Genomic DNA, 25,414 nt, shown 5'->3' with positions numbered 1-25,414 from the left:
GACTGTTTGTCAGTTTGACGAACCTCAGCTGAATAAATTCTAAGATTTATAGCGGGTCCTTAGGCTAGCTGAATATGTACTGTGGAGATGCATCGACATCTGGTAATCATCTTGTTCGAAGGATGCGGTCTTTGTGTAGCAAGCCACGGGACAGAATCCGTTGGAGTGTTTACTGCCGCGTGCCGCTGCTGTATTTTTTCAAGGAGAGCTATACGGTTACTCTATGCCTTTGTTTAGGTAAACGTTTATCCCTTGACCGCGGCTACCTTGGCAACTGACTGTCGCCTCGAGCCCAAGCTCACTGTTACAAATCTCGAATAAACACAATCGAATTGAATGACAATTGTTTAATTATGGCTGTGGTAAAATCCGGATTACGATATTACGGGATTCTGCCCAAGTTCCGAAGACAGGCTCCGGTGTTCTTTCATCTCCGACATATATATATATACGTTTTGTGGAAATTCATGGCAACTGGCCAAGATTGCCACGAAAACGTTTCCATCGAAGCAAACAACGAACGGAACGGCTTGGGAAATATTCGCAACGACCAAAAGAAATTACGGTGGTCGTGATAGCACGCGCATATGGCTCGAGTACTCGTCGGCTGACGGCGCTGTACTCGACACGCACACCTTAAAATCTAACCCCCGGCCCTCGGGGTAATCGTTACTGCATTAGAGCGCTCATTGTCGCTATGGTTGGCGGCGATTACCGCGGCGGCGACGGCACTGTGACGGCGCTGAAAAATGAGAAGCATTCGCGCGAGTGCTTTCGAGTGTGCGAACGCTCGCACCAAGCACCTGCGTGGGTCGAGTGTTCGTCTCGAGTACCTATACCGTCTCTATGGCGCGGCGATCCTTCAGTTCCGAAAACGTGACTCGCGTGTGCGTATCCTGGGGATGTAGTCGGTTGACGACTCTGTGACGAGAATAGTAGACCAACTACGCCGCCAAGCGAATTCGCGAGCTTTCCCAAGTTAAAACTATCCGTGGAAGCTCGATGCGGCGAACGGTTACTAATTTACAATGAATGAGAAAAATAGATTCAGAGGCAGTAGATAAGACGCGCAGGATGCGGAGACTGGAAATTGTTTAGGAAATAGGCAAAACTAAATATATCAAGGGTTTAATGTAAAATCGATCGGTTAACGTCGCCCGAAAGATCTACGGTGTTACGACACGAACTTCGCGCCGGAAACGTCGTGTCAGACGTCTCGTTAAGAAAACACACGTGGAATGAACCAAAGAGGCGAGCGTGAATTTTTTATTCGCGCCTTGACAGGGCAACCGCGCGCGCCTTCCCGAACCTGGCCTTCAACGAAACGAAAGTTTCCAACGTAAAAAATACATGTCAGTGGAGTAGAAATTTTCCAAGCGACAGACGTGCTCAGCTTTCTACGATGTGCGAGTAGGAAAGTTCCTCGGGCATGGAACGTTCGACGAGCGAGGCACTTTCGCGCGATTACGAGCACCATTGTCGAGCAGCGCGACGAGCATGCGAGAAACCGGAGGTGGAATCGGTATCGGGGAGCATTAAGAAGAAGGTGCGGAAGACGCGAAGAGCGAGGCGAGGCGAGGCGAGGCGAGGCGAGGCGCGGAGCGAGCAAGCGAGCAAGCGAGCAAGCAACACGGCAAATAGACTCGTCTGACAAGGCTGCATCGAGGCCGCGGAATTATTAATTTTAATTACACAACTCGAGGTTGCGTTCAGCGCGTCGAGGAGGCCCCGGCTTACGTAATAAACTTACAGCAACAGCATCGGTACCACCGTCGCCGCCGCCACCACCAACACCACCACCACCACCACCACCACCACCACCACCACTACTACTACTACTACTATCAGCACCGCCGTTACCGCCGCAACCGCCATCGACACAGACGCTCTACTTCCATCAACACCGTCTTTCCCGCACTCTAGCATCGCCATCATCCATCCGCAGCAGCATTACGTGGGTATTGATTAAACGCAACGCATCCCACCCTTCGACCGGCTCTCGACCGCGTCTCCCCGTGGGGGAGAGACGGTGCTTTTGGCACGGGAGTTGGCCGACAATTAATATTATTTATCGACGTCTTAATCGGCTGGCCGCATCTAACCGCCATCTCTAACCCCTCGGGTTTCAAGGCGGTAAGGGTTGGAAACCGACCTTGCTGCACCCAAGGAACCTAACCTGACGGCAAAACCTATGCCGAGGGCTGCTCGTTCCTTTCCCACCCTCTCCTCGAGATCGGTCAGCTTTCAGGGAATAAGTGGGGAATAGTCATTCGCGCGCGAAAGAAAACGACATATCCAGCCTGTTGTCTGCACGTGTATGAAATATTCCAATTGCGGTTTGGGGTGAATCGTGGGTTGACCGTAATCTAATAAAGCCGAGATAGAGTATGTAGTTGGGAGGCGATAAACGATCGTGCAGACCGTCTGTCTGATCGATCGTACTTATTACCAATATCGCGAATTTTTCTACTAAAATATTACTCACGTTTCTACAGAGATGATATTGGCCAGCTTCGAGGGAAACAAGGTTTTCTGTTCCGTCACAGACTTACCTAAACACAAAGAAGGAGAAATTGTTATTTATTTTCTGTTACGGAAAATCGTCGAGTTAAGCTTTTACAATTTCCCATGTTTTATTTATGATTTTCGTTCAGTCGAGAGGGCGAATTATCGTAAAAATCAATTTATTCTTTTACCCTGTTAAAACAGCCGGTTCTTCTCGTTCTATTTTTCGCTCTACCCCACCCACTCGCTGTTTATCCTTTTCAATGGCCATAAGTTATTTATAAAAGTTAGCGAGACGCGGTATATCGTCGTTGATTGTCCGTCCAATCGAGCGAAAGTTTTCTGCTTTACAAAGAGCAGAGAAAAATCGAAGAAAAGCGGAGGCCAGCTACGAAACCGACTGAGACGAACGTAGCAGGAATGACGCGACATAGTAAAAGAGAATGGTCGGCGAGAGGAGAAAGAAGAAGAAAAGGGTCATGGAACTTTGACCGAGCTTCTTTGGAAATCTTACCCGCGCGTCCCCCTTCGTTCCATTCATAGATTTAATTGGATTTCTATCTTTTCCCTCTATTCTCCTTCGATAGAAATTAGTCATCGACAATTTGTCTACCTATTCTCTCGAACCGTCCTTTACCATTTTTATCACTTTTCTGTTCGTTTCGTGTCACCAAAAGCATCTTGTTCCAGGACTCGCGAGTTTACACTCCCTTCACTTCCTCTCGTCCTCCGCAGGCAGCGTTTCCTTCAACTCGAGTATCGCGAATATCGGCGGACAAATTGTCTTCGGCGAAAAAGCGTGGGTGGAAGTGGAACGACGAAGAGATAAGAAGCGAGGGAAACGACGGAAGGGTGACCGCGTACCTTTGTAAAATGCACTTCGTCACATTGCACTTCGTCGTCAGATGGCTGGTGGCTCAGGAAACGCGTGACCCAGCCTATCTCCCTCTTCGTCTTCGCCGTTCACTCTTGACCGCTCCTTTACTTTCTTCTGCTCGATATTTTTTCCCTGGGTCATTTATAGAGTGTGCTTCCTGCCCCATGACGTAACTCTATAGTCTACTATATACTACCATACGGACACTATGTCAGCTGGAATTTGTCTGCAGCCGAAGCTACGGGTTGATGTTCGCCTTATTTTTGCCCTGCTCCTTGGAAACTCGCCCCTAACGTTACGCCAAGTCTGATTATTCCTTCTTGCAATTACTCTCGAAAATATCTTGCGCTCGTGCATTTCAAATTCGAGACAGATACGCGTTTCCTCGGTCATTTCAATTTTACCGTGTTAGTGAAAAGTAAGAAGTAGCGAAACGTCCAAGTACAGTCTATCGAGGACATAGAAATTTTCCGATTTGCAGCTCTAATGACGGCGATGTGACAGGAGGATGGATAATCAGTGGATAATTCGAATTAACGAATATCGCAGATTCACCTTGGCTGGCCGATCAAAACGGCCATTCTAGAAAAACTTTTCCTTTCGCCTGGGATTTTCGCTCGTTTGCGAGACCGAGTCATAGACACAGTGTCGCGACGATACACTAAAGCGCATAATACCGAGCGGGCGATAGATTGGTTAAGACCAGGCTGCAAAACCAAGTGAGAAGAAGGAACGCCCTTTTCGAAGCGACGGCGGCTCGCCTACTCCATCGGCGTCGATTCGTGACGAATCGTGAAAAGAAACCTGAATTCAAGAGTACTTTCGACCGTGACGCCTCGCTTACGTTTCATGGACTCCCAGAGAGATAAATCGTTTCTGTCCACGTTGGAACCTTATAGAGAAGAGCATTTTTTGAAACGACCATAGCACGTAACTAACGAGATTATCTCCGAAACATGCGTTTTCACAATTCCTCCATTCTTATTAGGAAGCCGTCGATCAGTTCAACTTGGATCAAGACACGTTTCAAAAAAAAAAAGAAAAAAGAAAAGAAAAAGAATTATTCTTTCCGAGAGGACCCATTAATCATATTTTTCATCGATTCGTGGCAAAGCAGCCCAAAGTATTCACAAAGTTATCAGTTATTGCTGCCCGTCCCGTTCCTTCGTATTCCGTATTGAGCAACAAAGACGCTGATTGAAAGTTGAAGAACAACTAAAATCAATTCGAGGTTCGATACCGGGCTTCATCGTCGGTGACGAGGTATCGTGGCTCGTTAAATCGAACGTAAAGGCATTGAGTATCGAGAGGATAGCGATTGCATCGCATCCGCGGCGGAGAACGTCGAGAACAACGATTTCAGGTGGTGTAAAGCGGTTGGTGGTCGACGATCGGCCGCTCTCTGTTTCGAGTCCCCCTCGATAACAAATGGTCGTACCGCCCCTGAAGGACAACGCCGCTGTGCCGGCAGTTTCAGCGTAATTCTGCGCCCGGCCGACAGCCCCGTAAGTCACCGGCTCAAACGAAGCGTCGAGGTATTAATTAGAGTTTCAGTCCGGGAACCGCGATCACTTATCACCGAACCCAACCTAATCTGCCGGCTGTGCCCCGTTCCACACCGTTGCTTGCCACTGCCAGCCTTTTAACCGGCTGCGACTTAAACCTTCTGATCGATGTCTACTCGATCGTCGTCGACCGGACTAATGAGTCAGGATTAAGAGCTTTCTTAGCGGTTCTCGCCACCAATTCCTTTTTCTTTCGTCGCCGTCGTCGTTGCGATAGCTTCACGAAGAATGGACGTCTAACCCTCGTAGAATCGCCGAGTCTCGGTGAAAAGCGGCAGTTCATTGTGATCGACCGGTGACCCCGTTACGATGGCGGATCATTAATAAGGCGAGCGGCTCTCGGCGATTGGAAATTTTTCATGAGCCTCCATCGACCGCCTTCGACGACGACGACGACGACGACGACGAAGACGACGACGAAGACGACGAAAGACCGAGAAGGAAGTCGGAGAAACGACGAACAAATGCGATACACAGTCGTTCGAAGGTGCCCCGAGGGATCTCCAAACCACTCGATCTCAGATACACGCACCACTGGCTGGGATTAGAATTTCAGACGAATACCGTATCTTCTGTGCAATTCATTCGATGATCGTGTGTACACCACGTTATATAGTCTCAAGAAAGTTAGGGTATCGAATAAAAGTGGATAAGGGGGGACGATGACGTGGCATAGAAATTTTACGAATTATCCTATACCTATCGATATTCAAATTAAATAAATTATACGTCCGGCGTTTGTTCCCGGAAGGTAACGCCTCATTCACGGAACGATTATATTATAATCAGCGCGGCGTTGCATAACCAGGCAAAATCGAGAATTCATAAAGGGAACATCATTCGAAAGAAGTTTAATGAGTTTGCTGCATACGACTCGTTAAAAATTTGGTGCCAAAGTTGCGGCCGATAGACGCGCATAAAAGCCGCGTGACGTTCAATTAAACGAGCCCAAGGCACAGACAGCATTGAACATGGGTTTATTCGACAAACGAGCCAAAAGGTTGTTGCTCCATAATTAAAAAGCTTCAATCACGTTTTAATGCGCGCCCCGGGAAACTGTAACGTATTAAACGCATTCGTTGATTAAATTTTTAACCTGTAATTAGGCGATTTAACTTCTGTTTAAACCTTCGGCGATCGTTCACCTCCGTTTCATCCCTCGTTCCTCCGCCTCGACATTGAAGAAATTCCCTTTCCTTCTGCGGACCGGACTCCACGAAGCCACGAAGTCGTGTGCCCGTTGAAACGAAGGAAAAAAGGAGTAACAACAGAGGGGAAAATCGACGAAGGGAAATAAAACAGATCTGCCCCCGATATAGTCGAGGAGAAAATTTCGCTGTCGATAGAACGAGGATTCATTTGCGAGGTACGTAATTTCGGGACGCGGTCGCCGAAGGAAAGGTCGAATAGAAAACTCGTTTCTCATCTGGAACTCCGATTGGAAATTCTTCGTTTACACTCCTCCACGTGTTTATTTAATTTCGCTCGTTTCGAGAATAAACGATCTTTCGACCGGCTATCGAGCCCGACTTTGAGATTCGATTAACAACCGGGTCGAGAAATAATTCTCGCCGATGATCTTCGCCGTGGAAATAAAATGTAATTACTGTTTAACAGAAACGGGGAAATATGCTGGAACACGAGCTCGAAACGTTCAACAAATTTCTCTCAATGTAGATAAGATCCATTTGTTATAGCTTAACATCGATTTTAAGATATAAATTAAGATTCATTTTTCCAAAAGACGTACATATAATCGAGATGAAACTTGCCCCGTCATTTCCAACACTGCACAATCGATACCACTTTATTCGAGTAGTTCTGGTACCTGGACAGAGGTCAACTGAGTTGCAAATTAGAGCAGTAGAGGTTATAACAGATATGTAAACCAACGTAGAACATTGTTACATAGAACATACAATATCGTGGACAAACAGTGATACACTAACCGGACAGTTTCCGGGCCATCGGTGTGCAGATAACGGGCGAAAAGTTGTGTCCTAATTGACTAAATGCATCAAGATAGATCGAATAAAAAAATCCGCTTTTGAAGAAGAAGAATTTTGTTTAACGCTAATTTGTATTATTCTGCGTCACAATACATTGACAATTGACAATAGAGTGGCAAGATTTGTATCTTCTCACTCATATTCCGTTAAAAATTGAAATCTGGTGGTTGGAATTGCTGTATATATTCACTTGTAGTATATACACCAGTAGTAGAATTGCATTTATCTGAGCCCATTTGAGGGCAAATGGCCCATACAATACCGATACTTACCGATGACTTTATATAAAGGTGTGTGTTTAGATCGAGCGAGCGAATGCTCGTTCTCTCACATCGTATCATCGAAACACAAATCATATTCGTCAGGAACCCGATAGAAAACCAAAGTGGCTATAATTACTGAACATTCCAAATACCTAGGCTACTCTCTCTCTCTCTCTCTTTGAATAGAATGTTCGCTTGCGTTCGTAGCAAGCAACTCTTTTGATGTAAATGAGTTCACGAACAGATTGCCCGACGACGACACCATGTTCACGTTTATCATTAGATCACGTTAGATAACTGGATTTAGTCTCCGGTTCATTTAATCGGGCGTTAGCCAAAATTCCGTTCCAATGCATGGAGTTCTATTTACAATAACAGCATTCCAGCGATGGAAAGAAGGAATGAGCGGCATCAGGTAAGCTCGAACTGACTTCGCAACATCATAGCGTGTCCCTACATTAATTATGTCTGTCATCAACAACGGCAAGCTGTCGTCTCGCTTTCCCCGACAGATACTATCAAGTTTATCACGTTCCAGATATCAAGGGAGAGGGGGAGGGGGTGGGGGGTCATGTCCCTTGAACTTTGGATATCGATGGCTGCCGAGAAACTTATCCAGGATGAACACCCGGTAGAGCGGCACCGATTCACCGGCCGTACCGAGTCTCTCGTCTTCGAGTTCGGACTGCAGCAGCATGTTCACCGTTCGCCATGACCACGCTCTCGCCCTCTTACGTAGAATTGCTCTGACCACCGTAACCTGTTATTAACTCCACTACGAACCGATTCCCTGGTTTACTGCCATTTACAGAAGCTGGCCAGCCTCGAAAGTTACTCCCCTCCGAGCTGGGATTACGTTCGCGTTCCTCGCTCCGCCCCAGGTTTCTTTATGAAAGCGAATCGGTTGTTCGACCTGCGTTTTACAGCTCGAGGAGCACAACCAATGCTGCTTTATGGTTTGTTTTGATAGACACGTGCTTTGCAATTAATTTTGACCGGAATTTCGCTGACAGGATCGAGAGCGAGAAATCTTCTCTGACGAATATGGTACAACTTTTATCTCGATATCTGTCGTCGGATACCGTTGATACGTGATTGTTGGAGTCTTATCTAGTTAACCAGAATGTTACACCTATCTAAGAATTGCACGAGTAAGTTTGATGCTTGAAATATAAATTTCGGCATAAAAGATATCCAAAGAGCGCGAATTCAGAGCGGCACGTTAGAAGAAAAAGCTGTTAAAACGCGTATCGAAATGGATATTTGGGTAACTAGGGTTAAGATCACTCAACTGATCTAATGACTTCGTTGCAAGATGGTGCGCGGTGCAAGTTTTAGTCGAGCTAGTGTTCAACGTAAAAGTTTCTGACGGGCCGAGAAAATTGTCGTTATCATGATTTCAAGAATGACATGATATATTATTTGATTTACAGAGATTCGCGTTATACAATGTTATTTATTCTCTGTACGTTGAAAACTGGCCAGTATATCCATCACGTTGCACCAGGTTGAATATCAGCGCCGGACATTTCAGCGTGAATAAAGCAAACGCGACAAAAATTACTGGCTTACTACAAAGAGTGTCCCGATCGGTTGGCGCAGCGACGTGATGGTTGCAAGGTTGCGCTATCAATAAAAATTCACGAAATTTGCCAGGAAATAAAAGTGAGGGAAAAAGAAACACGCCTGTTCGTATAGTACTTTAAGAAGGAAGCCGTCCTTTCCAGCGAACTAATTCTGGTACGCATCCAGCCCGTGGAACTGACGGTTGAAGGGAGTACGCGTGGGCGTTTTACTCCTGTCTCTCCCCAGAGAGACAGAGTAAATGAGCAAGCAAGAGAACGAGAGAGAACGAGACGAAGGGAGCATGGGATCGAAAGCGGGTGGCGGAGCCGGCCGTACACGAAACAGCACTTACACCCCCGTGACTAGCAACCCTCGACCTCCGGTCCGCCTCTAGGTAACGGTCGGACTGTATGACTGGCAGAAGTACGTCTAAACTGCAGCTACCACCGCGCATACCAGTGGCTTTCAAGGTGAACTTTACCGACTTTATTAATATTTATACGTGGCGCGTGATACTCGTCTATCGATGTACAACAAGATTCGAAGTATCAAGCGATAATTGTAGATTCGGCTCTTTTTAATTAATACTCGCTCTAATAGACAATGAAATCGGTTTACAGATTTCTAAAGCTACAGCTGGAAACTTGAAAATTTGAATTTTGAAGGTTGAACGTTTGAAAATGTTTACAAAACTGTCGAATTAATAAATTAACTAATAATATCTAACATTACCGTAATTAATTTTCAACATTGGAAAAATAAATTATTTAGACAAAATCTCTCGGGGTTTATGTACTCAAGTTCAAAGGAATTTCAGTTCAGGCAACACACACACACAGGACACACAAATCGTAGAAATAAGTTACACAATAATATATTCAAGTGTATGCGAAGCATTTACGATCGGTCAAAAAGCAAATAGAATTTAAATAATTCAAACGTAAATGACCCACTTCGAATCGCGGCGGCATGCCTCGATGATTTCTGCTTCGGTCAATATTTATACAATTATGCGAATTGCTCGAACGTTACACAGCGACAGTCGTCGTATTGGTAACTCTATCAACGTTACCATACTGAATTTTGCGCACGTACATGCCACGACGTCACAATGGCAAGATATTCCGGAAAATATTTCATTAATTTTCCGAAGCGACGCGGCTTAATTTTATAACTGCCGCTATTAAATTCCAATTAAGGGGGTGACGTTTTTCGGGGCCTGTGCACGTAGCAAACATCCCTTAGCGAGCGATGCAGCGAGTCTTCGCGAGATCGATTCGCGAATAACTGAAAATATGAAATCCACTGGTCGACGCGGTAATCCACGGGGCTAAAACCATCCCTCGGCCTGGCTCGAAGCTCAACATCCTAGGAGACGCGATCCTCGCCGGAACTCCGTCGATATCCGCAGCTCACGGCTGCTTTTGCTCGTGCTTTCTCGCCAAGTGGAATTCTCTCGTGGACCGAGTCAACCCTTCATTTTCACAGCCGTTCTCCCCACGACCGAAGCTGACTGAAACTTGCTCCGTGGCTCCGCTAATGAAAACGAATCGTTCTTCTTCCACGGCTCACCCCCATTTTTACCCCGAACGTAACCACACTCGGATGAAGCGAGACACGAGGGTCTTTCGGTGCTCAGGTAGACACACCGGTACACACCAACTCGTCGAGGAGCTTCGTCGTGTTTTCGCTTCCCGAGGGCTTACACGCCGAGCAAGACAATTAGGGAATCGCGTAGTCGGACGATTTTACCGCTCGGCAAGGTGTTCAACGCGTCAAACGAGGGTCGTCGTTATCTTACCGTTTTTTCGCCAGACGATTTTAACGACTCACGATATCCACGAAATATACATTAGATTTTATACTATGCTTCTACGTTAATCTTAACACTTATTGTGGCATATCTTGTGCCATCATCCGTACAAGTTCAGGAAAGTATTTGTACCTTTTACGAGTAAGTTACCTCTGTTACAAGAAACATTTTGAAACTTTGTTAGCACTGTACATGAAATCGGACTATCATGATTATATTGGTACATAGAGATTACAGGATACTTGGTACTTGGAGTATATATTTCATATTTCACTGTAGTATTTAAGTAGTCCATATATCTATTATATTAATAAGCCTGAACGCTGGATAGGGTAAAAAGAGGGTACGTAGAATGGATCTTGGGTTTAGACAGGACAACACCAAACTACATACTGACAGAAGAGTGCAAGATAGAGGAAATCAAGGTAAAAGCGTTAAAAAGAGCAGCAAGGTACGAGGAAAGAACTCTAGAATCGGAAAAGGAGCTGGTAAAAGAGTGTATAAAGCAGAGAGAGAGAGAGAAACTGGGGAAATGGACAGGAAGGGAAAAGAGCAAGAAAGAGAAAGAAGGAACTAGAAGAGGTGAGAAACGGAGAGACACAGAGGGAAGCAGGGGAGGAGCAAATAAGTTGGACTGGAGACCAAATTGTAGAAGAAAGAAGGAAGAGAGAAACAGAAGAGAGGAGGAAAAGGATAAGAGAATCCAAATACAACAGGTACTACAGGAACATAACCAAAGATGAGACGCCAAAGTACTTGGAAGGGAGGATGAAGTGGAAGAACAGAAAAATCATAGCCAGATTCAGGTGTGGAAACGAGACCAAAGCGAAAGAACGTTGGAAAGAGGAGGAAGAAAGAAGGTGCAGATTATGTGGATGGGAAGGAGAGGACCTGAGACATGTACTAGAAGAATGCGAAATAACAGGAGGAGCAAAGGAAATGGAAAAAATATTGAATGGGACTGGGGAAGGACTAATGGACCTGAGAGCGATAATAGAGAAAAGAAGGGTAAAGGCAATACAAGAAGGGGTGGAATGACAGGAAGGTAGCACAGCAAGGAGGCAAAAAGACCAAAGTGGCAATAGTGTGTAGGCTTAAGTTGCAATAATTCGTAGGCATAAATTGAAATAGATGCATTAGTTTTAGATTAGAGGTAAGAATGTGATTAGTGCAATAAAGGGTTGTAAAGAAAACTGAAAGTTCGTCCAAAGGCGAGAGGCACGGATTAAATAAATAATAATAATAAGCCTGAACATTCAGTGAGATCGTCTTCAAATCTTATTACAACGTGTTTAACATGGCCTCGTACCAATTTCTTACTATTTCTATATACATTTCCAGAACTGTTTCAAATTTCGTTAATATATCTAGTCATGACAGTCCATGTCTCGTTATAGCGTTAATGAATTTTCAACATACTTTGTGCAACACTTGCTGTGGTAAGTATTTGCGTATGATACTTTCACAAGCCACTGGTAGCTGCGTGTATGCGTGTCTATTCTATCGTGACACATTATCTGGCGATACTGTAGTAAGGTGTACAATTTTGAACACATAGTAGGGACAACAATGAGAACAGCTGTACATTTCGTGGTTAGTGAAATGCCGTTTTCCCAAAGGAATGGTTCGAATCGTTTTTCCTTAAAGTCTGCCACCTGTCCGGCGGCATCAACGGAACTCGAGAAAGGAGGAGCAGCTGAAGTTGGGGACGAAGGAAAGGTAGGAAAGAGGGTAATTCGTTTTCATTACCCATTCCCTTTGGTAACTTCGATGCTGCCGTAACGCACAAATTTACATCATCCTGCCGTGCCGGTATCCTTCATCTTGTCCCGTCGTTCTGCCACCATGACTAACGTAGGCGCGAGTGGAGAGCGGCGCAAGTAATGGGCAATTTCTTTTCATTAGCGACTGCCAGAGAGTTCGACACCTCACTTTCCATCGCTAACGAGTAGTGATATTTAACCGACGAGAAATCGATATTGCAATTGTTGTATAAATTAAAAAGGAATATGTTGAGTATAATGTATGTACTCGTTGCTCTGTGACGATTTCTTGGAAATAATGGCCCAATCGACGCGACCTTGCACTAGATTTTAGAGAATGAACGACGACCACGCATCGGATATGCGATTTTCGACTTTGTCCGTGTCATGGCGCGCATCAAGTAATCAGTAAAATTCTGCGGAAAGCAAAAAATATATTACGGCATCTACACCGGACGGCTATTGTTGTTTCGGCCATTGTGAGCTTTTCATTTTCTAAGAGGACATTTTCAATGTCCCTTTTTAATTGGCGTTTTTAATTGAATGTTTCAAAAGGTTGAATGTACTGTAAATCGTTGCGTCAGATTGGCAGTGAAATAAATGCAAGAAAAATATTTGTCCCCGATCACAAAACCTTCGCCACGTAGCGCATCTTCGTTAAAAATTGTTATATTAGGTACTTTTTGAAACGCTTGACAAACGTATCACGCGTCGCAGAACCGGATCAGAAGACTGAATTTACGCGCGAGACGGTAGCCATCGACGCGTGGCCATGAACAAACAGGCATCTTCATCCTGGCGAAGAAGGCGAGCGGGGGCGAGTACAAGGAACCGAATAAAGTTCTATTTTTGCGCATGAAAACGCGCGGCAGGGTCGAGGCGAGGCGAACTCAGGATAAAGGTGGGGTTTCCGCACAAACGCACGAAAACGGTCTGCGGTTCTGAAGGTGTCTACGAGAGGGTCGGATGCGACAGACGTCATCAACGAAAGGAAAAAAGGAAGAAGAGGGAGCAGTCGCGTTTGCCGCGGTTCCCTGGTAACCCCGCGCTTTTTCCAGCTGTCAGAGACAGTTCGAAAGTTCAGCGGAACGAAAGAAAGGCGCGTGGCATTGCTTCGTGTGCACCGTCGGCTTGCACGTTCACATTTCAGGTCTCTTCTTCGTTTTCTTGTTTCTCCCCTCAGCTACCATTCGTTTCACCCTCTTAGCACCGGGCACCGCGTCTAATTAGGCGACCTGGACCCTCTCCGTGTACTCTGGCACAGTCTGAAGAGTTCTTCTGGCACCGTGCTCCACCCTCGGGCGGTCGTCGAAGAAATGCCATCGGTGGAGAAAGGAGAGAAAAAGAAAAAGGAAAAAGGAGGAAAGAGGTCGGTTGCGCGCAGTGCTGGTCGAAATCAGTCGGATTAAAGTTTGTGATTGCACTAACGAAGCTTACACACGAGCGCCGCCACCCAGTTCTTCATTTCGACTGCGAGAATTCCGCAAACCGGCGGGTAATCCGGAATTGAAATCGAAAATCGTCTCTTGCTTCCGTGGGACTGTGAGTAATTGATAGTTCCATCGAACCGGTTCTCTTCCTTCCTTTAAAGGATCGCGGTTTTTAAACTTTGACACGAAAATGATCGAATGATCTTAAAAATAGATCCTACAAAGAATTCCTACTTGAAAGATAGGAATAGAAACATCGCCAGGATGCTACGCTCTCGACATAACCATGTTTTTATCAAGTTTCCATTATCGAAGGAAGAGTCGACTAAACTCGTAATAAACGATGAAAGATCCGTTTGCACGTTATGAACCTTGACACCGAAAACTCTGAGAAGGAGTTCCATATATATTGTAGAGCAAAATTCTCGTCAAGAATAATCATTTGATCACGATGACTGGATGAAACGAGCTCGGGCAAGAGGGAAACGATTAACGTTTAGATGGCCAAGGCGGACGACGAACGTCTTGCCGGCGGTGGCCGTGGTCGAGGGCTCGGTCGAATCAATTAAAAGCTTGCAAACCGGTTGAAATTTATGCGGGAAAAATTAACAAGTCAGATGTCCCCTGCGGCCTCGTGCTTTCGCTCCCATGGCTGGGGACCACGTGCAGCCACGTGCAGACTTTCGTCGGATATTAAATTAATGAAAATAATGAAACGTAACGGAGATTCAGGGACTTTCTCTTCGTCGTGTCGCCCAGCCAAAGCCTGGTAATCCCTCAAAAAGTCGGGACGGAACACCGCTGCGGTGCGGAAAGGTTACGTTTCATAGGATCGTCTCTAATTATGATTCAGCCGTCTAAATCACTGATAAACTCGCGAATTAACTCTGCTTTAATAACCGTTGCTTCGCTCGTGCACTCTAAAAATAGCGTTTCTCGTGTTTTGGTAGGACGATGAATTAATTACCCCTAAGGAAAATTAAAGATATCGTTGGACCTTTTTCTATTTTTTCCTGGCTAACGTCAACACATTCGTCACGTATATCACTTTGACTGCCACAATGCAAATCGCATGAACGATAGGTGAAACGCAACGACAGATGAAAGGAGAATTACGAATGCGATCGCGAAGACGTGCAATTAGCACCATAGTATTGGCAAGGCAAACTTAATCGTAGCCTGCAAAGTACACGAAGAATGTGAGCTGGTTCGATACCGGTCACAGTAATTAATCAGTGCCATATGGTAAGCTTAAACGTCGGCAGGTCCGTGGACAGAAGCAATTAATAATCCTTCCATTATCAGTTGCGCGTAACGATTACTAAGACCACTCTATAACGGGCCAAGCTTAGAATGTAAACTTCGGCAACGACTTTCGTTATTAATGGCCACGACATCTTGCCCCGCCGTGAACGAACAAACTTATTGCTAACTTCTTTCCTCGGCTACGAGAGCCGATCTAAAATTCACTTATGTCGTAAAATCGTCCGATACGGAAACTTTTTGTTTCCATCCAATTTTCAAACTTTCACGCTTAATTATTTCACGATATTTTACTTTCCAGAGTTCTTGCCCCGAATTATAAATCACCCAGCTGCAAAAACGCGAAGGAACGGAGGAAGTGGCGCAAGTAAAAATCGAAGAACGATGGAGCTCAAACATCGCGACGAAACAAACCTCAAACGTGTACAGTTTTTTAGCTACAAGCCCGTTTCGAGCTGGTCAATTTTCGTGTGTACCGGCTTGTCTATACACGCATCACCGAAAATTACTGCGAGAAAATAAAGTTCAAGCGAAGTTGGATCCTCCGAACTAAAGAAGAGGATCGCGATATAGGGAAGCTCGAAGAAGAGAAGAGCTAGAAGAAGACAAAGGAGAGGAAAAAAAAATTAGAGCCAGGTCTGCCAGATTTGCTCCGTTTCGCGGGGTAATTAGTGTCAAAAAGTCAGCAGCCTCGACCGTGCGATGCGATGCGAAGAATTAGCAGGCGCCGCATAAAATACCGTTGCTTTGCGCTACCAAAGGCAATTAGTGGCACGTGCTTGCGGTCGCGAGATGCGCAACCAGAAACAATTAGCAAGGAATCGGCAAACCGGCAGCTGCGACGAATATTTAGTCTCTGCTCCATGGAAAAATGATCTAAAACACGCGGAGCAAATATCAGGCGCAATCTGGTCTGTTAATCGATATCCCAAGCTAACTCTTCCGTGGTGGGAAAGGGGACTATTTCATCTACATTGCAGTTTGTATATATAAATAGGTGTAGAATTTCTATTTCCCCCGAAACACTATCCAATCCAAATCGAACGAATTCTTTGCCAAAAAATATTTTCGAACAATGTGGAATCTCGTATTTCGCACGAAAATACGAGCGCCAAACTGCGTATTTCGAAACGCAATCCTCGTCACGACAAAACGCCACGCAAACTTGAGTTTTTCGCGATGAAAACCCAGTTATAAGCGATATCCTAACGTCGTTCCGCTTTCATTCCGCTAGTTGTTGGATGAGTGGAACACCTCGGTGATTCAACGTTCCCGTTCTGTCTACCGTTCCACGCTGCGTACTCGTCCCATCGGCGGTTCTCATCGATCACTAATCCCATAAGAAGTAATAATCCCATAGAAAGTAGAGCGAAACAACGGCGCGTCAACGAATTATTCACAGTGTAAAGGGGGCTCTGCTCGTTGCGTCGCATCACGCCACCTGGCAGACGAACCGACGCAAAGAAATCCAGATGCAGAAAACGGTCCGCGAAATGGCACGTATCGCGGTTCAGCGCTTTGGCCATTTCGCGTGGCCGGAGTTCGATAAATCTGACGTCGATTGAAATATTGCCTTCTTCGATATCCCTCGCAGCACTGGTTTTAGCTCGCCCCTCTTCGATTCCTGCTCTCTCTTCCTCCAACCCCCGTCCCGATTCTGACGTACTTAAATCTCTCCCGTCCCTTCTGTTCCACGACGCCCGTTCATCCTCCCTCTGGTATTCCGCGAACCAACGGGGACGTGCGCGACACGAATCAACCCAAGGAAAATAAATTCCAGAGTGAAAAGTAACGACCGCGATATGAAGCACGGTGAATTTCATTCGTCTCTTTCTACCCTCGTCGCAATTTCTTATCCTTTCTCCGTCCAATAAAACGTCGATACAACGTCGCCACCCTTCTTGAATGTCACTTTCAAGGTTGCTAAGCGAATCTCAACCCTTACTTTTGACCTGCCATCGAATCGACGAAACCTTCCATTAAACAATCGCTCGTTTCACGAACCCGACATGTTCGACTACGACTCCGTTTTCAGACAAACGTTCTCTGGAGGAGAAACGGCTGGCTGTCGTGAGAGTTGGATCCCCTCGGTGACCGCGAACGAACGTGGAAAAAGTGCGAATTCACAGGCGAATTCAGAGGCGACGGAGAATATTCGGGGGAATAGCACGCGCGAAGAAAGCGAAGCGTACAGATACACGTCGGAGTAGGTGGATCGGGTCGTTGCACGTAAGGGGTTGCTCGGGGCGTTATAGCGTTCCATAGGAGGCGATAGAGAGGTAAAAGGGTCAGGGGGAGAAGGAGACTGAGGAGGAGGAGGAGGAGGAGGAGGAGGAGGAGAAGAAGAAGAAGAAGAAGAAGAGGCTGAGAATGAGAAGGCAAGAGGGTACGGGTGCGGAAGCGCGAGGCTTCGGATCGGCACGAAGGTTTGAGGGTGGTTGTGCTTCGGCAACTTGCCGGGGCTCGGCGAGGCATTGAAATTGCAAATGCGCATTATGGATATTTCCCTATAGAGGGTCGAATACCACTCGCGCCTCCTCTCCTTCTCTCTTTCCTCTCCCTCGCCTCTTCTTCCTCCCGCACTTCTCCATTTCGCGCGCGCATACGCACATACACGTACACATTCCACCCCTGTTCTTTGGCTTTCTCGGTACCGTTCCGTACACCTTCCCCTCTCCTCGCGTGCGCGTTACTCCGTTTCTTTCGCTTTTTATCTCCCTCATCCCTCGCTTTCTTTTCGTTCCTTCCTCGTTGCCCTTCTGTCCCTTTCATCCTGCTTGTCTCACCCCTCGCGGGCTACAAATACCCGATGCGATGTACGCATATCCTTTAGCCATCATCCCCGTTCAGGTCATTCTTACCGTGAAAGCAAATGTTCTCCTTTTTCCTCTATTGATAAATGGACGTTGATATCTACTCGAGGATGTATACATATAAGAACGAAGAGGATCGAGAAATGAATTTCGAATTGGCTTACGGGACAACTTGTCGTTTGAAAGTTCAGAAACACAATCCACCAGAGGGCGCACAACACGACGACGATCGAAAGAGTTTTCCAACGAGACACTTTGTACAAAATATTTTTCATCCTGCGGTTTCCCTCCTCCGTCTAAACCTCGAAACTCGCACGCAACAAAGTTCCAGTCTCTTTCGGCCTCTTGTCCCGTGTCTCCTCGCTTTAGCATCCCTCGCGTTCCATTCGACGTCTCTGTCTCGTATCAACCCTTTTCAACCTCCATAACGCCCGCCACTGACGCACCACGAACGTTAGGTTTTCCAACGCCTTCACCGACTCCATTCGCCGCCCCTTCCTCGTTCAGCCGCGTTCCATCCCCGTACATATCATCCTTTTTGACGCGTGTCTGCGTCAGTGGTGCGCAAGTTTTCTCGGAAATTCTCTTGATCCCATAACCGCCGGGGCTTTCGTTCGTATTCTCTCGATTTTTCCGCTATTCTTTCTTGATTTTTCAATATTTCAAACACGCCCGGAATACGGAAACAGCGGGACGAGGGGCGAGAAGGTAACGGAGCCTCCATGTCTTTATCGTGTTTTCGCCTTTCGCTGTCTCGTTGACGACGCGCGATGAGAGAATTGCCCAGGTCACTCGCAACGAACCGCTTTATTTTCTCCCCAATAATTGGAAATTCAATTTTCAGTCGTAATTTCATCTGTCGAAACGTTGTCTTCTTTAGTTTCGATCAGTCGGAGGAACATCGCGGTCGGTGACCGAATGTCTCGAATCACCTTACAGGGTTGGACAGAGCGTTTAGAAGTTGGGCCAAACGAGCGACAGCTTCTTCTTCTTCTCCCCGTTTTACTCCAATTGAGAAACGAAAGCGTCAAACGATCAGTGTTCGTTCCCCGTTTGGCGGTCCTTGTTCGTCGAATGAACATTTGAAAATCCCGATTACCCTAAGAATGTTCTACGTCTTCGCGACAAACGCGAGCGGACATTCGAGAAAATCGGAGCATTCGGATGTTCGCTTCCCGTTTCCACGAGTAATCATTAAACAGCGAACGAACGCTCGTTTATATTTTCGTTTCTACATTTTACTAAAGTGGAGGAGAACAAGCATTCGCTCGTGCGATGATTAAACAACGAGCAATCATTCGGCAGGCAAACTGCCAGTATCAGGTTTTAATCTGTCAAAGTGCGTGGAAATCGGCGGCGAATGAAACCGAGGCTCGTAAAACAACGTTAACTCGATTCCGGACGGTCGGTGGAATCAATTTGAGCGTCACTGCGAGTTCGCCGTAACTCGTCAGGGATTTCGGAGACCTGGGAAGGCCGACGGGCCAGGCAGACGAAGGGACGAATAGGTAAGTGAATCTACTACATCGGTTCGACGGGGGGGTTCCGATTGCTTTGGGCCATTCTCTCCACCTTCGGTTCCCTACCATCCCCCTCCTGGTGCCACCCTTCTACGCCGACGTCGCTTATCCTGCCCGGGAAGGTTCTCTCGTAACGCAGCCACGCGTTCTCGCTCGATGATCGAAAACAAAGCGTCCTTCGCCTGATCGACCATTCCATACAATATGACATTTCCAAGTATTCCACTTCAATTATTTACGTTTATGGAAATTCCTATTTTTGTCAAAATGATTATAACAACGATAACGCGCGCTTCGTTATCCATGTTTTATATTCATTTTTATCATATCGCGTGTACTCTGCAAATGTTCGCACTTTCACATTTTCCATAAATCTATAGACGTAAAAATCGAATCTCGTCAAACGGCATGTAACAGTTCCAATTCTATCAAACTAAATACGAAGAGTTAATTACTGCCGAGGTAAACGCATCCACGTATCACTTCTGATTCATTCACAGGTAGCGGAATAAAAATTTCAGTTGAAAAATCTCACCCGGCGAGAGAATTGAACAGTAAAAATGTCGGCGGATGATTTGCACAAGACGCGGAACAGCGGCGAGCAAAGCGCGGCTTGGTGGTTGCGTATTCGTATACGTAGGATATTTATTTATTTCGTAAACAGCGGCAGGGCAGCGCGGGTTTAACGCGCTGCTGCTTCGTCGAACGCGAAAGTGACGTCCAGGTTTATTCGATGCGCGCGTTGGTTCGGGGGGGGCGGGCGGGCGAAGGACTACGACTGGCCGTGCCTGGGAGCGAGGAGGAATAAAATTCCTCGTATTTTCGCGCTCATTGGCTTTCGTTAATTAGCTCGGCGTTCGTCGCGCCTTTTTCCTAGGCCGAGTAATTAACTGGGAAAATTGGCGTCGTCGAAACGCCCCGGCCGGCCGGCCGGCCGACCAGCCAGCCAGCCAACCAGCCGCGATAACCCGTCGCCGGACTTTGAATTAATATTTCATCCGTACCGCGGTCTAATTTCGCGAAAAGCGATTATTGTCGGAATGGAAAAACATCCGGGCTAATCAAGATACGCTCACAGGGAAAACAGAAGCGAGGCCAGCCAGCTCCGTGGAGAGCTTTACGCTTTCGCTTTTCCAGGAATTAATATCAATTAGAGAGGAACGTAACGCACGGTCGAAACAGAGATTACCGACTCGGCCACTTTCCCGTAAGATCGATCCTAGTATCGGCACGTTTTCAATATCCGCCAGTGTTCCCTCTCTTCCGTAAAGGGAAACTGATCGATACTTTTGCCGGGTCGGAACTTGGGAATCGGATCTCGGTTGGCTGGTCGGTCACGAATCACTGTAGCCGACAGTTGGACAACTTTCTTATTCTACTTTGTTCCTATTACCATAAACTTACATGATCTCTATTCGCAATTGAACCGTACGCTAAATCAGCTTACGCCCCTCCAGTCACAATCGATTCATTGTTCGATCTATATTTTAATTATCGAATTGATTAACGTTCAGTTCGGTTGAAAACATCTTGCCCCGGCATGTACCGAAGAACGTGTCATTTCACGGAATTAATAAAATGTCCGTGAAATTTAAGCGAATTGAGAAGAGATATAATCGAACAAGCAGTATTACGTACGTTACTGATAAGTTCGCTGAGATCCGTTTGATTTTCAAACGATTTCCTGCCGATCCGAGCGTCGAAGCCGGTTTTTTTCTTTTCTTTTTTTTTTTACCAACGACCTGCCGAATTAACTAAGGAAACGAAAGGGAGCAGGGACGGGAAACGACCGGAAAAGCCGATGTCGCGATCGGCCCTGTGCGCCAGTTTTCTCGTCGATAAAGTTGGCAATCGGGACATCGGAATTATCGGAATAGTTCCTGCATATCTTAAGCCGACATTGTTATCGAAGAGTCATAGGTAAGTAAATCCGTTGCTGCTCCCTCGTTACCCAAATGCAGTGAAAAGTTTCAAGATAAACGTCAGAAAAATTTCCGTTCCCGTTCGAGTGACTCTATTACGTTCGACGTTTCAAAAATTGAAAAGGAAGGAGTGCAGAAAGACGGGAAGAATGAAATCGTAACCGTGTGAAATATCGTACAAGTGGTACTGGTATCGAAGAAGCGAAAAGTAATCACGCTGCGAGAGAATTATGCCGGTGTAGAACGACGAGAGTACTTCACGCGTAACATGTACCCGGCTGAAGAATGTTTTTAATAAGGCACGTAGCGAATGGACGAGTTGGTAAAAGGGGAAGAAACGCAGGGTCGTGAGTAAAAGGGGTACGGAACGAAAAAGCATGGAAATCAGGCAAAAAGGAGGGCGCGTAAATACAAGCGTGAGCGCGAGCGAGCGCACGTATGCGGAGGGTGTCGAAGAATCGCAAGTGCATCTCGTTCGGAGCGCGCAAATACTTAGAAGAGGCGTGTCGGAGAAAGAAAAGAAGGTGGAGAGAGAGAGAGACAGAGAGAGAGACAGAGAGACGGACAGAGACAGAGAAAGTTGTCGATCGACGGCGCGGAACGATTCGATAATTCCGCGATTGTCTGAAAATTTTGTTCAATCGATATTTCGATGCATAAAATTCGTTCCAAGGGAGATTGTATCGGCAAACGCGAGCCGAACAATTGGAATTGTCTGCTCGTGTTTGCGCCGTGGAATATCGCGGCAGCCGAGGAATTCCAAGGGGCGGCTATACGTACAGGGTACAGCGATACGTTGCATCTGACAAATAGTAATTCGGTATGCTGAGTATTTCAGTTTCATGGCGGGGGCAGGGGGGGGGGAAAGAAACAATAAAATAAATACACCCACCTGCTTTACGAATTCTACAAACTCATTCATTCGCGGCTATGCTTCTTGTTACGTGACGGAGTGGCACTTAAACCGAACTCGCTTCGACAGATCGATGGGACATATATATATATATATATATATATATACACTGACTGGCAAAAGTATTTCAACATCCATCGTAGAAAAAATGTATGAAACATTTGGAAATTTCATTAGCACTCTAACGCGCGTACGCTAATGCACGCAGCTGTCATGATTATATTGGCAAAAATTTGAAAATGTGTGTAAAAATGACAAGATATCGAGCGTAAACACGAACAGCCGGATCTTCGGCATGTAACAAGTATTAATTAAATATTATGCCACTGAGCGAGTGTGTAGTGCTGCACGTCCTGCTACGTCCCTCGGCTGGCTATTCATTGTTTCCCGCTCGATCAAAATAATCGTATCGTCGCAGCTTTAACCGGCTGAATAAACATCTCGTTGCAAGAGTATTTATCCAGTCGACCGAACGAGCCGAGCGTTATGAAAAAAATTGATGAAAAAAGGAAGGAGAAAATGTCAGCAACGGAACGGCTAAGCAAGACGCGACTAATCAAGAGGCGCCGCGCTGTAGCGCTCGGTCGAACGCTAGAGAAAGTCGAAGCGCATTGATCGTGGATCAAACACGATATTTGCATGTAACGCTAGGTCTCTACGATCGCGCCGATAATAAGCGAGCGGGAATCTTTCCAGTGAATGTTCACGCGGTTCGCTAACGCCGCAATCGCAGCCGTGCGCGTCGGCCGATTCCCGACGCTTCGCAGAAAATTGAATTAGAGAGCTTAAGCCGCCTCTCCCCTGTTGGTCGTTAGAATGGTCACGGTAATTGATAATCGAGCGACGGCTACAACCGAGCACGACTAATTGGCTGATCGCACGGTGATTTAAACGCGGAGATTTCCGCGCGACTCGCGGATTAACGCGAATTATAGCCGAACGACTAATTGGGGAAAGAGCGCGCGCGAGACGCCCTCCTAGCTAGATTCATGGACGCGCGCGTCTGCAAGCGTGTTGCGACGATACGGCAGCAGCCGCCGACCCTATCGTGTACGCGGCTGCTCTTCGTCACCTCGCGAGAACGAGAGACAGACGGAAAAACAAACAGAGAAAGAAGAAAAATCGATTTACCTGCAGAGACGCGGGGTCAGATTAATTACCGAGCTTTCGTGGGAAACCGAATAAATTTGTCGAGCGATTCCGTTCGCGCGCGGCGACTTGAATATTTTCGAAGCGATTTCACTGCGGTCGATGCCTGCGTAATGGCCGCCGCTCGCCAACCGGACGCTTTCCATTTACATAGATCGTACTGACGTATTAACCGACAGATCACTGTCGAGAACAGTGTTGAGCACCGGCCGGTTCGCGTCTAGATAAACGATGCTTCGCTTTCGATCGTGGCCCTGCCGTCGGCTGAAACAACGCTAGCCAGAGTGAAGTTACTGATCGACGATTGCGTTGGTAATGACCGAGTTCGAGCGATCGAAAATCACCCAACAACTTTGCCAATGTTTCCCTCCCCTTTTATTCGTTACTCCGTACTTGAAAACTTGAAAACGCTGCTCGCTTAAGTAGAACTTTGTCCCGTGATAAGAAATTACGCACGTGCCGGATGAAAATTTTCGTTTCGATCCGAAACTATCCAGCTCTTATCGAGATCGAATTTTGAACGAAACGAACGTATCAATCATCCCGGCAAAGAGCGCGCATCTCCAACTCAACGAACTCTCGCAAAAGCTATTCACGTGGGTGAAACGGCGCAATAAGCGCGGCCCGATGGAGCTCGTCAGCGTGTCCATTCTGCCGGACGATCGGTCGATCTTCCTTCGTCAAGCGAGTCCGGCGAAACGAAAGCTGGACGCACGGATGCGGGTGCAGTGCCGGAAGGGTCTTCGACGAACAAATCGTTTTCCGTCATTCAACATTTTTACGGTCGATCGTTGGTAGCCGAGGCAGGCCGATATGAACTGCCGAATACGATAACGTCGATCTGTGCTCGACGGCCATATGCACACATTCGCTCACACGGATGCGTACACGTCTCTGCTGATACGAGTGTCGCTTCCCGAAAGGCTGCTCCGTGTTCCCGTTCCATGGAAATAAGGCCAAACTGATCGACCGAACCTGGCCATCGAACCGATCTACAACTTTACCTCGCAATTAGATCCGTTCGATGTCGCGAACACTTTGTGGCACGCCGTTGGAAACGACGTTCCAACTAGGCTAGAATTCCTTCCGATCTCTGTGTCGCGTATCGCCGCTCGCAGATCGCAAACATTCTAATTGCCTTTGGCGATCGATGATCGCTTCTGGAAATCGGTTCTATGCTCGGGTTAATTCCCTTCCGATTCTTTATCGTTGCACGAACGATCGTAAAGACTCGCGCCTAAGAGCACCAAATTTTTACTCTCTCCTCCTAACCAATTTCCTCGGAATTAGGGGAACCGAACGAAATTACGGAAATCCTTGGCCCGTGAGAAGAGAGGTTAGCTCGTGGGGCTTTCTTTACGAGTTCCTCTCGCACTCCTCTTACGTAAACGGACGATATTACGGTGCTCTTTCAATCGCCGTGAAATTATCCTAAGAATATGTGCAGAGTTTACGAGCGACGGAATTGGCCGGATGGAAAAGCATTCGTTGATTCGGAAAAGAGTATTTCGACTATAAGGCGGAAAAGAAATAAACTCTCTGGTCCAATGCGTTTCTCTTCACGTTGTACCGAGAATTAGAAATTATATCGTAAGAAGAACGTATCGGAGAATTGCTCGTAAATTATACCGATTCTGACGGCAGCAATTACTACAGGCATACGTGGCCGTGCTTTCTAACTCGTAAATAACGCTTGTATACGCTGGTCACGGCATCCGAAGAAAAAGGCGCACCGTGACGCCTTTTTCCTTCAGTCTCCAACCCCACCCCCCGTCACACATTTTTCACACTCGTCCCTTTCCGCGTTTCACCAAACTCTTTCGTACTATACGCGACTCTCCTACACGCAACCCTGACGATACCTCTAGAAACGGGTAGTTCGAACGTGAACTTGAAGAAGAAACAACCTACAAGGTGGGCGAACTTTCAGACGGAGCGAACCGAACGTTCTCACTGAAAAGCTTTCCTTCCAGTCAAGAGAGATTCGGGATCTCGGTGCGGCAATTTCATCTGTCGATTCTTTTTCTTTGCGGCGACTGGACG

At 46.6% G+C, this 25,414-nt stretch overlaps 1 protein-coding gene and 1 pseudogene across 7 annotated transcripts in view; one reads left to right on the top strand and one right to left on the bottom strand.

The window, feature by feature from the left end:
- Positions 1 to 15,775, top strand: part of LOC122577349 — a 45,947-nt pseudogene extending 30,172 nt beyond the window's left edge.
- Positions 1 to 25,414, bottom strand: part of LOC122577264 — a 272,438-nt gene that overhangs the window by 174,255 nt on the left and 72,769 nt on the right. For 2 of the 7 annotated variants that reach the window (XM_043748459.1, XM_043748464.1), the window contains one exon: positions 2,486 to 2,552. The exons of the other annotated variants lie outside the window; for them this stretch is intronic. The gene's annotated coding sequence lies outside the window, so the exon portion shown is untranslated. The remainder of the gene's footprint in view (positions 1 to 2,485; positions 2,553 to 25,414) is intronic. 7 annotated transcript variants of the gene reach the window in all.

The sequence above is a fragment of the Bombus pyrosoma genome, linkage group LG18 (genome assembly GCF_014825855.1).
Source record: "Bombus pyrosoma isolate SC7728 linkage group LG18, ASM1482585v1, whole genome shotgun sequence".
Taxonomy (NCBI): domain Eukaryota; kingdom Metazoa; phylum Arthropoda; class Insecta; order Hymenoptera; family Apidae; genus Bombus; species Bombus pyrosoma.
This window is presented reverse-complemented; position numbering and strand designations above follow the sequence as displayed.